This window comes from Hyla sarda, chromosome 12 (genome assembly GCF_029499605.1).
Source record: "Hyla sarda isolate aHylSar1 chromosome 12, aHylSar1.hap1, whole genome shotgun sequence".
NCBI lineage: Eukaryota > Metazoa > Chordata > Amphibia > Anura > Hylidae > Hyla > Hyla sarda.
The window spans coordinates 39776667-39791109 of record NC_079200.1 but is presented as its reverse complement, the minus strand read 5'-3'; positions in this window follow the sequence as shown (position 1 = coordinate 39791109).

The following is a 14443-nucleotide window of genomic DNA, read 5'->3' as shown; positions in this document are numbered from 1 at the left end:
ATCTCAATTGCTCTCAACGCGTTTCTACCACAATCACATGGCGTCCTCAGGAGAGACCACTTTGGTAATCAAAATGCATGTATTGCATAGAAATGTATCACTCAAGGTAATGAATAGATAATATGGGTAAGTATATTTGAGCACCACACAGAATCAATACCTGTAAAACAGGGCAGGAATCGTTGCTTCAGGTATCCTAAAAACAAAAGACAAAAATACCTACCAAAAAGCTTCTTATAGTGTAATTGTACAGTGCTGTGGACTAAGTTAGTGCTCACTCACAGGTCCCCAGTGCATCCAGTGGTGACCTAAAGAAAACACATATAAACGGACCTGTGAGTTACTTTCCAAATGTCCGGTTACCTGCAAACAAGTCCTCCGCTATGCGGTACTTACGATTCCTTTGCCCGGTCAGGATCTCACGGACGGCAGGCTAACCCACGCCCAAGGGAACAGTTCAGTGAATGTGCCTTTATTTGGGCAAGGTTTATGATGACATCATGATATTATGGCAGGGATCGTCTGGGCAATTTACGGACTTTAATAAATCCCTGAATGAAAATTATTTGGGACTTTATTTTACCTTTGAAATTCAGGAGTGTTGTCTACCATTTTTAGACATTAACATACATAAAAACCAAGATGGTACTCTACGAACTACCATCCATAGGAAAACCACCGCAACGAACAGTCTCTTGAGGTGGGATAGTTGCCATTCGGGGCCCCTGAAAAATAGTATCCTGCGTGGACAATATATCCGCCTCAGGAGAAACTGTTCGGAGAGGGGGGACTTTGTGGCAGAGGCAAGGGACATGTGTACGCGGTTTGAGGAAAGAGGGTATCCATCACATGTATTATCTTCTGCTTATAAGTATGCCCTTTCTAGACCCAGGGAATCACTTCTTATACCAAAACCAAGAACCCAAGAAACTAATGTTATACGAATAGTAGCTACTTACGATCATGTCTCAACAGCCATGCGTGAGATCCTACGTAAACATTGGGCTATACTCCAAACGGATCCTGATTTTCGATAAAAAATCTCTGAGATTCCTCTATTGACGTTTAGAAGGGGACAAAATCTAGTGGATATCCTTACGCAGAGTCACTTGCGCCCCTCTAAGGTGGAAGGAGAAACCTGGTTGGAGAGAGCCCGGAGAAACCCTGGATGCCACCCCTGCGGTCACTCCAAAGCCGGCCCTATTGTTATTAAATCAAAAACCTTTTAAAACACTACTGGTGAAGATTATATTCTACTTCAATTTATTAACTGTACAACGCAGTGTGTAATCTATCTAGCCACCTGTTCATGTTCCTTGAAGTACATTGGGAAAACTAAAACACCCTTAAAAATCCGGGTCTTAGAGCATTTGGGGGACATAAGACACAGCCGGGACAAACCATTGACACAACACATGAACGAAATCCATTGAGAAAATATCAGCAATTTGAAGTTTATGGGTATAGACAAAATCTGGCCCTCTCCTAGGGGAGGGGATATCGACCGGCTATTGCTACAAAAAGAATGCCGATGGATCCATAGGTTAGACACAGTCTCCCCTAGAGAGTGTGCATGTGTGACACGCTCAGTGGACTTTTTAATATATAGTAGCACTCCCCCTTTTACAATGGTGATGGTGATGTAAGGCAGACAGTGGAGACTGTAGCTAGTCTTGAGTAAGTATCACTGGCTAGAAAAGGGACTGTTAGGCAAGTAGGAGGTATGAGAGCGGGACCACCCTTTTCAGGTGTTAGGGTTTCTCAGGAATAATAGGTTGGTGATAGGTTCCCTAGGCCCATGCCAACCCCTACCCCTCTAATCTATTATTAGTTTATGCCCTGGGAGGGTGCCACTAATATTATCATGTGTCCGATGTTTTGATGCCTCTGCTGCAATTGTCCCTTCCTTCATTTCTAAAACTTACATCCCCCCTCTCCCTTTAATTATCTATCATATGAATAGTGAGATACTAATAACGGATAGATGTTGACATCCCTCCTACATCCACGGACCCAGTGCCCATCTGAGTTCAAAAGTGCACGTGGGATAGCATCTGTCCATTTTTAGGTTACCACATTTTTTTAGGGAGGAGTCTGATTGGAGTATATATTTTATATATTTTTTATCTAGCATGTAGTGTCACTGAAATACTTACTGCTATAAATAGGCAATAGGAAGAATTCAAACTATGTATGTAACCGCATCAGTATTCACCTGATAACTAAACCTATATATGCAAATATTCCCTATAAGTGTTTGAGACTATATACCGGCCGATACGTGCGGTAGTGTCATACACTTAGTCCAGCCTGACTGAGACATCACAGTAGGGGCATAGCACTATGACCCAACGGCTCGGCAACCAGATATGATGCTCCATCCGTGAGATCCTGACCGGGCAAAGGAATCGTAAGTACCGCATAGCGGAGGACTTGTTTGCAGGTATACGGACATTTGCAAAGTAACTCACAGGTCTGTTTATATGTTTTTCTTTAGGACACTACTGGATGCACGGGGGACCTGTGAGTGAGCATTAACTTAGTCCACAGCACTGTATAATTACATTATAAGAAGCCGTAGACTTATAGGGGGAGATTTATCAAAACCTGTCCAGAGGAAAAGATGCCCAGTTGCCCATAGCAACCAATCAGATCGCTTCTTTCATTATTAACAAGGCCTCAGCAAAATGAAAGAAGCGATCTGATTGGTTGCTATGGGCAACTGGGACACTTTTCCTTTGCACACGTTTTGATAAATCTCCCCCATAGTAGCTATTTTTTGTCTTTTCTTTTTAGGATGCCTGGAGCAACGATTCCTACCCTGTTTTACAGGCATTGATTCTGTGGGGTGCTCAAATATACTTACCCATATTATCTATTCATATATCTATTCATTACCTTGAGTGATACATTTCTATGCTATACATCCATTTTGATTAGCCAAGTGGTCTCTCCTGAGGACGCCATGTGATTGTGGTAGAAACGCGTTGAGAGCAATTGAGATATAACTTGATGAATGAGGGGCATTGAGATTTGGTTGCTAGTGGTGATATAATGCAATAACCGTATCTCTAATATACACGTGGTATAATTGGTTGCTATTGCCCTTATGACAAATGTATGTTGTAGAAGTGGTTCCACTGGTTACTATGGGTTATATCATGCAGTGAAATAGCTTGATCACCAATTGATAACAGTAACCCGGTCAGTTTTATAACTAGTTTTGGTTATTCTGGGATATTTTTCACTTGAGCACTATATTGGTGTATTGTAAAGTATCAAAATTAGGCACCCCCCCCCCCCCCCCACACTGTACTTTTATACATTTTTAGAGTGCTATTTTTTTTATATACTTTTGAAGCTGGGAGTGTACCGACCTCTTGCTGGTTGTTATGCAATACATGAGGTTTGCTGTGGGGATTTGTTCCTGCTCTGTACAGTTCCTGACATGGACAGAGGTGTCAGTAGAGAGCACTGTGGTCAGACAGAAAAGAACTACATAACTTCCTCTAGAGCAAACAGCAGCTGATAGGTACTGGAAGGATTTATATTTTAAATAGAAGTAATTTACAAATCTGCATAACTTTTTGGTACCAATTGATTAAAAAAAAAAAATTTCCACCAGAGTACTCCTTTAAGAGTGGTGACAAGGTGCTCTCACTGCTGTCATTTAACCCCTGAGAATCCACATGGTGTACAGCTATTTTTCATTCTCTTTATTTCAGGGGTTAAAACCAGATCTGGGTTGTTTGCCAGCAGTACAAAAAATATATGTCTATTGTTTAAAGTATATTAACAAAGTAATATTATACATAGGGGTCCTTAGCTTGTGGGCATTAGTCCTCTTAAGAGCGTAAACCCCTAGGTTTTGACAGTAGTAAACACACAATTACTTATACACAAAAAAAGGGGAGAAAACCAGAGGGCACAGTCACTAAAAAGCAAACCTATAACAGCTGAACCTTCCCAGTAATCTCCAGTGGCCGTAGCTGAAAATATAATACTGACGGGGTGCTAAGTGGTAAAAGAGACCAGGCTAGAATCCAATATATAGAAAAGAGCACCCTCGCACTCACCGTCCTTGTAGTAGGTAGATTCATGGATCCTCTGTGTGGCAAGGAGACATTAGATGCGAGCGCTCAGAGGCTAACAGCCGTTTTCGCACACAGACGTGTGCTTCTTCCGGCCTCACTTGCGTCACTGCGCTCATCCAATATATCCAGTATGGAGCTATCGTCATCTGGGGAACGTGAAAAAAATGGAAGAAAATTTGTATTTAGTAATATATATGGAATAATGAAAAAATAATAAATAAAAAAAAAGATAAAAAGACAATATCAAGCTGGGTCTGTAAGGACAGGAGAGTTATAAAAAGGCATAAGGTCAATTCTATCATTGAGAACTGCTGGGCCCTGTGCATCCACCTGTAGGATCCAGCGAGCCTCCCGTTCTAACATTAGACTGTGCCGATCACCACTAGGGGGAACTCTAACTCTCTCCAAGCCACAGAACTTCATAATATCTGTGTTACCTCCATGTTCTTTTCGAATGTGATCGTTAAGTCTTACTGCACCGATGCCTGTTTTTACTGAATACACATGTTCCCTGAACCGGACTGCTAATTGACTTTTCGTTTTTCCGATGTAATATCTTTGGCAGGGGCATATGATGTAGTACACAATGTAAGTAGACTTGCATGTGATAAGTTCATGGATTTCGTGCTCTCGTTCACATTAAAACGGCAGAAATTACAGTGACCACATTTTTTATTTCCTTTCGGAAAACCCTCAGTTAACCAGTTCTCTTTTTGGTTTCTTTTGTTAAATAACCTTTTCTTAATATTCATGAAGTCCTTAATTGTTTTATTCCTCCTATAAGTAACTATAGGCTTTCGATCTGCTACTTCTTTTAATTCGGGATCCTGCTCAATCCTATACCACTGTTTTCTGATGGCTGAATTCACACAAGCATTCATTTGCGTATTTTTAAACGAGAAGTTAAACTTTTTTTTCAAATTTATTCTGCTTTTTCTTGGACCCTTTTTATAAGTCGAATCTTGATATTTTATCAACTTTACAGTTATCATATGCAGTGTCTATCACAGGCGAGGGATAACCTCTTTGTTTTAAATGTTCTTTTAGATCTTCAGCTTGAATTAAATACTGTTCATTGCTACTGTTGTTCCTTTTTAGGCGGATAAACTGACTAAGAGGAATTCCATTACGAACATTTAGAATGAACTCGAGTAATGTAATAGCGAATTCTTCGCTATAGGTTTTCTATAGCCCTGGATCTCTTTTCTTCGGCCACTAATTTTAAGTCAAGGAATTCTAATTCTTTGTTACCGTAGAAAATCTTCTCGTCAGCCGTGCAGATAAAGGAGGCAGCATAGTTGTCTGGCACACCTCCCAATATAAAATGGAAGCAGAACGGCAACTTAATGATGCCACAGTATATGTAAAAATCTAGAAAAACCCCACTAGTAAGGTGCTGTCACAACTCTGTACCTTTCTTAGAAAGAACGTTGAAAAAGGAACATCTTCTGCCAACTAATCCCGCTAAACCTAAGTGGTACCTGCTCCCCAAGGTGCACAAGTCGCAGACTCACCCCCCTGGCCACCTATTGTGGCGGTGGTTGACTCTGTGACTGTGCACCTGTCCAGGTATATAGATTGGATGCTTCATCCTTTATTAAAAATCATGCCGTCCTATGTTAAGGATACAGGAGATGTGGTTAATCTACTTGAAGATTTTTTTATGGCAAAGTTCTTTTTCACTTGCCTCCATCGACATAGAGAGTCTGTACAGGCGATCAGAACTCTACTCTTCTCCACCGATTAAGTCCCCGGACTGTATCGACTTCATCTGTGAAGCTATAATGTTAATTAACAATGTAAATAACTTCACAAAAGATTCAGTGTATGTACAGCTACCATTTACGACGGACAAAGGATACCATCTGTGGGTCTGCAGGTAAAGAAGTGGGTCCCTCAGCGGTGCTAGGATAAACGATTTATAGAATCAAGGTATGCAATATCAATAGAAAAAAGTACTCCTGCACTCACCACATGGGTAGCGAATGTCCAGCTCCTCTTAGTGTTTCCCCGTCAGCTCGGCAGACATGTGTGGCGACTGCCGGCGGTTTCGCGCACAATGATGATGCGCTTCTTCCGGCCAGAATAAGCGCATCATCATTGTGCGTGAAACCGCCGACAGTCGCCTCTGAGCGCCCCACGCCACACATGTCTGCCGAGCTGACGGAGAACCGTTAAGAGGAGCTGGAAATTCGCTACCCATGTGGTGAGTGCAGGAGTACTTTTTTCTATTGTAAATTCTTAACAATAACTTCTTTTGCTTTGAAGACCAATGGTACTGGCAAAAATCAGGCTGTGCAATGGGTACTCCTATGTCGTGCACTTACGCGAACCTATTCCTAGTGATTATGGAAAAATAATGTATTTATTCTATCAAGAATCCCTTTGTGAGCAGAATTAAAACATATCATCGTTATGTAGACGACGTGTTGGTCGTCTGGGAAGGATTACAGCAGGACTTCGCCCTTTTCGTTGATTACCTTAAGAGAAAATAATGTGAACATGGTTTTTACCTATGTGTACAGTAACAAAGAATTAGAGTTCCTTGACTTAAAATTTGTGGCCGAAGAAAGAAGAAAATAATACAGAGATCCAGGGATATAGAAAACCTATAGCGAAAAAATTCGCTATTACATTACTCGAGTTCACATCCCTTACATGTTCGTAATGGAATTCCTCTTAGTCAGTTTATCCGCCTAAAAATGAACAAAAGTAGCAATGAACAGTATTTAATTCGAGCTGAACATTTAAAACAAAGAGGTTATCCTTCGCCTGTGATAGACATTGCATATGATAACTGTAAAGTTGATAAAATATCAAGATTCCACTTATTAAAAGGGTCCAAGAAAAAGCAGAATAAAAAAAAAAGTTTATCTTCTCGTTTAAAAATACGCAAATGAATGCTTGTGTGAATTCAGCCATCAGAACACACTGGTATATGATTGAGCAGGATCCCGAATTAAAAGAAGTAGCAGATCGAAAGCCTATAGTTACTTATAGGAGGAATAAAACAATTAAGGACTTCATGAATAATAAGAAAAGGTTATTTAACAAAAGAAACCAAAAAGAGAACTGGTTAACTAAGGATTTTCCAAAAGGAAATAAAAAATGTGGTCACTGTAATTTCTGCCGTTTTACATTCGAAAAGAACATGGAGGTAACACAGGAATTATGAAGTTCTGTGGTTTGGAGAGAGTTAGAGTTCCCCCTAGTGGTGATCGGCACAGTCTCCTGTTAGAACGGGAGGCGCGCTGGATCCTACAGGTGGATGCACTGGGCCCAGCAGGTCTCAACGATAGGATTGACCTTATGCCTTTTTTTATAACGCTCCTGTCCTTACAGACCCAGCTTGATATTGTCTTTTTATCTTTTAAATATTTTTTCATTATTCTATATATATTACTAAATAACACTTTTATTCTTTTTTTCATGTTACTCAGATAACGATAGCTACATACTGGATATGTTGGATGAGCACAGTGAGGGCGGAAGAAGCACACGGCTGCGTGCGAAAACAGCTGTTAGCCTCTGAGCGCTCGAATCTAATGTCTCCTTGCCACACAGAGGATCCATGAATCTACCTACTACAAGGACGGTGAGTGCAAGCGTGCTCTTTTCTACACAATTACTATCTCTTACTTGTCTGGCCAATCACAGAACCTATTCCTTACTGCTTTGCAATGGAGATAGTAAAAGTGCACTAGCATTGGATTTCCAACAAAATCTTTAAGTCGTCAGCATTTTCTCCTAACCATTGAAAATATTAATAATACATGGATGAGATATGTGTCTGAAATTCTAATCAGAGGGAGTCTTGTATGGGGTTCAAAAGATATGGGGTTTAATTCATCATGTTTTAAATTCCACTATTATGTAACATCTCTATGAAATATGCATGTCTGTAATGCTCCGGCGTGTGATGTTTTACTTATTTCCAACCTGGGAAAAGTAGCTGTTTTGCGTTTATGTCATCATCTTCATTTCCGGTAAGAGTTTGCACATTTCCCCCTTTTATTGTTTTCTTCTGGGACTAGCCTTAATCGCTGTCTCTTCTTATTTGCCAAGTTTTGGAGTGTTCACATTTCATCTTGTGAGATACACTTATTAATTTCATGTATTGGCATCCCTTCATAAAAAACTGTCCCTCTTCAGGGACTGTCTCAAGAAGAAGACCCTTTTCTCAAGGTCATCTGGATGTTATGCGGGTTGGGGGTCACAATGATCTCTTTTAATAAAGAGTGGCTAAGCTAAACCCAGACCATTAATGTATTACTTAAAGGTTATTGTGATGTGAGAGTAAAGAATTATGAATATGCAGAAGCCTATCAGTTTTCCTATAAATAAAAAAGAAAAAGAAAAACTACTGCAAAAGGACATAGTTTCAAATTAGAGGAGAAAAGGTTTCTGCAGTAATATCAGAAGGTATTACTTTACTGAGAGAGTAGTGTATGCATGGAATAGCCTTTCTGCAGAAATGGTCGCTGCAAATACAATGAGGAGTAGAGATGTGGCAAATTGTTCGCCGGCGAACAGTTCCCAGCGAACTTAGCATGTTCGCGTTCGCATCGCCGGGCGAACATATGTGAAGTTCGATTCGCCCCCTATACTTTAACATTGCGGTAAACTTTGACCCTGTGAGTCAGAGTCAGCTTCCAGACCCTCCTACCTCCTGCACGGACGCCATTTTACCTTCATTCGGCATGCTGCAGGCTTAGGAAGTGGAGGGACAGAGAAGCTGCTCCTGCTGTAATAGGGAAAGCGATAGCTAGGTTGCTGCTAGGTGGTGTATTCAGGGTCCACTTTACTCCTAAAGCACTAGTCTAACATCTGCTTTAAGGACAGCACCCAAAAAAGCCCTTTTTAGGGCTCAAATATCAGTCCGGGTGTCTTGCAACAGCTGGAGGCACCCTGGTTGGAAGGGAACCGCTGGTTAAAAGGGGTACTCCGGTGTAAAACTTAATTTCCTTCAAGCAACTAACTACAATATTAAAAGGGCTATAAGTTCAGTCAGTGTCTTGCAACTGCTGGAGGCACCCTGGTTGGGGACCTCTGCTTAAAAGGGGAACTCTGCTGGCAATCTTTTTTGCTCATTGTCACACTATGTAACCGAAAAAACTTTCCTCAAGGGCTCAAATAGAATAATTCATAAGTAAGGGGGGGGGGGGGGGTTTAATTATTCACTGAAAGAGCGACTGAAACAACAACCTACAAGTGTGGAGAACCACACTACAAAATTGTGAATATACCCCAATTAGAAATAATTTGTAACAAGTTTAATCATGTATAAAAATAATTTTATTATAATATATGTTTAAAAAAAATACATGTATATATATATATATATATATATATATATATATATATATGTAGAAACCACAGAATCAATTTATAAAAAGGTGATATCAGAATAAAAATACATATACCGTATATACTCGAGTATAAGCCGAGTTTTTTTTTGAAAACACCCCCCTCGGCTTATACTCGAGTGAACTCTCCACCCGCAGTGGTCTTCAACCTGCGGACCTCCAGAGGTTTCAAAACTACAACTCCCAGCAAGCCCGGGCAGCCATCGGCTATCCGGGCTTGCTGTGAGTTGTAGTTTTGAAACCTCCGGAGGTCCGCAGGTTGAAGACCACTGTGGCCTTCGACATCATCCAGCCCCCTCTCACCCCCCTTTAGTTCTGTACAGTACTCACCTCCGCTCGGCGCTGGTCTGGTGCTGCAGGACTGTCCGGAGAGGAGGTGGTCCGGTGGGGTAGTGGTTCCGGGCTGCTATCTTCACCGGGGAGGCCTCTTCTAAGCGCTTCGGGCCCGGCCCCAGAATAGTCACGTTGCCTTGACAACGACGCAGAGGTACGTTCATTGCCAACGTACTTCTGCGTCATTGTCAAGGCAACGCTTCTATTCCGGGCCGGAAGCGCGGAGAAGAGGCGCCCCCTGTGAAGATAGCAGCCCGGAACCACTATCCCACCGGACGACCTCCCCACCTGACAGTCCTGCAGCACCGGACCAGCGCCGAGCGGAGGTGAGTACTGTACAGAACTAAAGGGGGGTGAGAGGGGGCTGGATGATGTTGAAGGCCGCAGTGGTCTTCAACCTGCGGACCTCCGGAGGTTTGAAAACTACAACTCCCAGCCGATGGCTGCCCGGGCTTGCTGGGAGTTGTAGTTTTGAAACCTCTGGAGGTCCGCAGGTTGAAGACCACTGAGGGCGGATGATGAGAAGAGGATGATGAAGGGGGGGTGTGGGATGATTACAAGGGGATGATGAAGGGGGGTGGGGATGATGACAAGGGGATGATGAAGGGGGGTGGGGATGATGACAAGGGGATGATGAAGGGGGGTGGGGATGATGACAAGGGGATGATGAAGGGGGGTGGGGATGATGACAAGGGGATGATGAAGGGGGGATGCGTGGGGTGAGGACAAGGGGATGATGACAGGTGATGATGAGGGTCTGGATGATGACAGGTGGTGATGATGATGAGGATGTTAATGACGGGTCTGGATGATGACAGGGTGGGGATGATGTATTTCCCACCCTAGGCTTATACTCGAGTCAATAACTTTTCCTGGGATTTTGGGTTGAAATTAGGGGTCTCGGCTTATACTCGGGTCGGCTTATACTCGAGTATATACGGTATATAAAAAAGAATAAAATTTAAGGTGGATACTGGGGTGAGAAAGCCTGTATGCCAATAGAAAAAATGAAGGATAAAAATAAATATAAATATAAAAAATGCTTAGAGAGTCACAGTGCTGATAGTAAGCTGCAATTCATACATATAAATAAGTTAATATACACGGGGTTTGCATGCACCAGGCAAAGGAAGAGGGAAGGTGAGGGGCGTTGTGCAGGGTATACACAAGGAAAGAAGCCCCTTCCCTCTTCCTTTGCCTTGTGCATGCAAACCCTGTGTATATTAACTTATTTATATGTATGAATTGCAGCTTACTATCAGCACTGTGACTCTCTAAGCATTTTTTATATTTATATTTATTTTTATCCTTCATTTTTTCTATTGGCATACAGGCTTTCTCACCCCAGTATCCACCTTACATTTTATTCTTTTTTATATATATGTATTTTTATTCTGATATTACCTTTTTATGAATTGATTCTGTGGTTTCTATATATATATATATGTATTTTTTTAAACATATATATTATAATAAAATTATTTTTATACATGATTAAACTTGTTACAAGTTATTTCTAATTGGGGTATATTCACAATTTTGTCATGTGGTTCTCCACACTTGTAGGTTGTTGTTTCATTGTCATACTAGTGCAAATCACATTTGGTGTGACAGTTGTTCAAATAAAATAAAAAATACCTTTTTTGGCTGTGAAATAAAACCAGTGCTGCCTAAAGGGAGGCTCTAACTATGTGCTGCCTAATATGGGGGAATCTATGTGCTGCCTAAAGGGGGGATCTAAATATGTGCTGCCTAAAGGGGGCTCTATGTGCTGCCTAAAGGGAGGCTCTAACTATGTGCTGCCTAAAGGGGGGCTCTATGTGCTGCCTAAAGGGGGGCTCTAACTATGTGCTGCCTAACATGGGGGAATCTATGTGCTGCCTAAAGGGGGAATCTAACTATGTGCTGCCTAAAGGGGGCTCTATGTGCTGTCTAAAGGGAGGCTCTACCTATGTGCTGCCTAAAGGGGGGCTCTAACTATGTGCTGCCTAATATGGGGGAATCTATGTGCTGCCTAAAGGGGGATCTAAATATGTGCTGCCTAAAGGGGGCTCTATGTGCTGCCTAAAGGGAGTCTCTAACTATGTGCTGCCTAAAGGGGGGCTCTATGTGCTGCCTAAAGGGGGGCTCTAACTATGTGCTGCCTAACATGGGTTAATCTATGTGCTGCCTAAAGGGGGAATCTAACTATGTGCTGCCTAAAGGGGGCTCTATGTGCTGTCTAAAGGGAGGCTCTACCTATGTGCTGCCTAAAGGGGGGCTCTAACTATGTGCTGCCTAATATGGGGGAATCTATGTGCTGCCTAAAGGGGGGATCTAACTATGTGATGCCTAAAGGGGGCTCTATGTGCTGCCTAAAGGGGGCTAAAGCACATTATTCCAAAGAATTTAGGAATAATAGGTGATTTATGCCCTTTATGGATTAAAACCAGACTCTGCATCAACTATGTAATTTTCCATGGGAGTTTTGCCATGGATCCCCCTCCAGCTCGCCACAGTCCAGGTATTAGTCCCCTTGAAACAACTTTTAAATCACTATTGTGGCCAGAAAGAGTCCCTGTGGGTTTTAAAATTCGCCTGCCCATTGAAGTCAATGGCGGTTCGCCCGGTTCGCCGATTCGCGAACATTTGCGGAAGTTCGCGTTCGCCGTTCGCGAACCAAAAATGTTATGTTCGCGACATCACTAATGAGGAGTTTAAGAATGCATGTGATAGGCAAAAGGCTATTCTCCATATAAGATAGGGCCAGGGACTATTCATAGTATTCAGAAAATTTGGCAGACTAGATGGGCTGAATGGTTCTTATTTGCCGACACCTTCTATGTTTCTGCAAAGATTTTGGTTGTGTTGATTACATTAAACCCTTAAGGACCAAACCCCTTTTGACCTCAAGGACCAGGCCAATTTTATTTTTGCATTTTCGTTTTTTCCTCCTTGTACTTTAAAAATCATAACTCTTTTATATTTTCATCCACAGACCAGCATAATTACGTCTTTCATTTTACCATAAAATGTATGGCGCAACCAAAAAAAGACTATTTGTGTGGGAAAATTAAAAAGAAAACCAAAATTTTGCAAATTTTGAAAGTTTTCGTATTCACGCCGTACAATTTACGGTGAAAATGACATGTGTTCTTTATTTTTTTGGTCAATACGATTAAAATGATACCCATGATTACATACTTTTCTATTATTGTTGCGCTTAAAAAAAATTTAAATCTTTTTAAGCAAATTAGGATGTTTAAAATCCTCCTATTTTGACGACCTATTCCTATTTTCACGACCTTTATTTATGTTGTTCATTGTACGGGATCAATAACATTATATTTTAATAGTTCAAACATTTACGCATGCGGCGATACCAAATATGTGTATCAAGAATTTTTTTTACACTTTATGGGGGTAAAATGGGGAAAAAAAGGACATTTTACATTTTTATTGGGGGAGGGGATTTTTCACTTTTTTTAAAACTTTTTTTTACTTTTATTTTTACACTTTAATATTCCCCATAGGGGACTTTTTGTAGCAATCATTTGATTGCTAATACTGTTCAGTGCTATAAATAGGGCATAGCACTGATAAGTGTTATCGGTCATCTTCTGCTCTGGTCTGCTCACTCTCAAACCAGAGCAGAAGACCCGTGGAAGGTGGTGGAGACAGGTGAGGGGACATCTGTGCGCCATTCTGGATGATTGGATCGCCGTGGCAATGTTGTGGGCGATCCGATCATCCATATTTCTGACCGCACTCCCGCAGATGCCATAATCTGTATTGATCATGGCATCTGAGGGGTTAATGGCTGACATCCGCGTGATCGCGGATGTCAGCCATTACCGGTGGGTCTCTGGTTGCGATCAGCAGCCGGGACCAGCCAAGCATGATCCGAGCATCACTCCGATGCTCGCGGTCATGTACAGGATGTAAATATACATCCTGGTGCGCTAAGTACCGCAGCACCAGGATGTAAATTTACGTCCTTGATCGTTAAGGGGGTTAAGGTCAGAAGACTGTGATTGCCACTCCACATGCTTAATAAATCTAAATTTTGGCCTAGTCACTCCAAATAACAGGGTGTCAGAAGCAGTAAAGTGTGTCAAGGTGGGTAGAACATATTGAAATCGGCTGTTATGTGGAAATGGTGCAGTAAAGGCCTCTTTTTGGCAACTCAACCATGCAGCAAATTTTTGTTCAAGTATTGTTGTATAGTGCTACTTAAAACAACCGCATTATCTTTTTCTAGGGCAGCTTATGAGTTTTTTTGTGTATCCTGAAGAATTCTTCTTTTTTGGTCTTCCTGACTTTGGATTTGGTAGCAAGAGATGCCCGAATTTTCCACTTCTTAATTAGTGATTACAGTACTGACTGGCATTATCAATTCTTTGGATATATTTTTTTTTATCTTCCTCCGTTTTTATAAAGTTCCATTACCTTGTTACGCAGGTCTTTTCTGCTCCTCATTGCTCAGTATCTAGCCTGCTCAGTGCATCCATGTGACAGCTAACAAACACATTAACTATTTATTCACAGACACTACTTGCACTTTAAAAAGCCACAGGTGTAGGAAATTAACCTTTCATTGCCATTTTATCCTCTGTGTCACGTTGTGTGTCTGTAACAAGGCTAAACATTCAAGGGTACGTAAACTTTTGA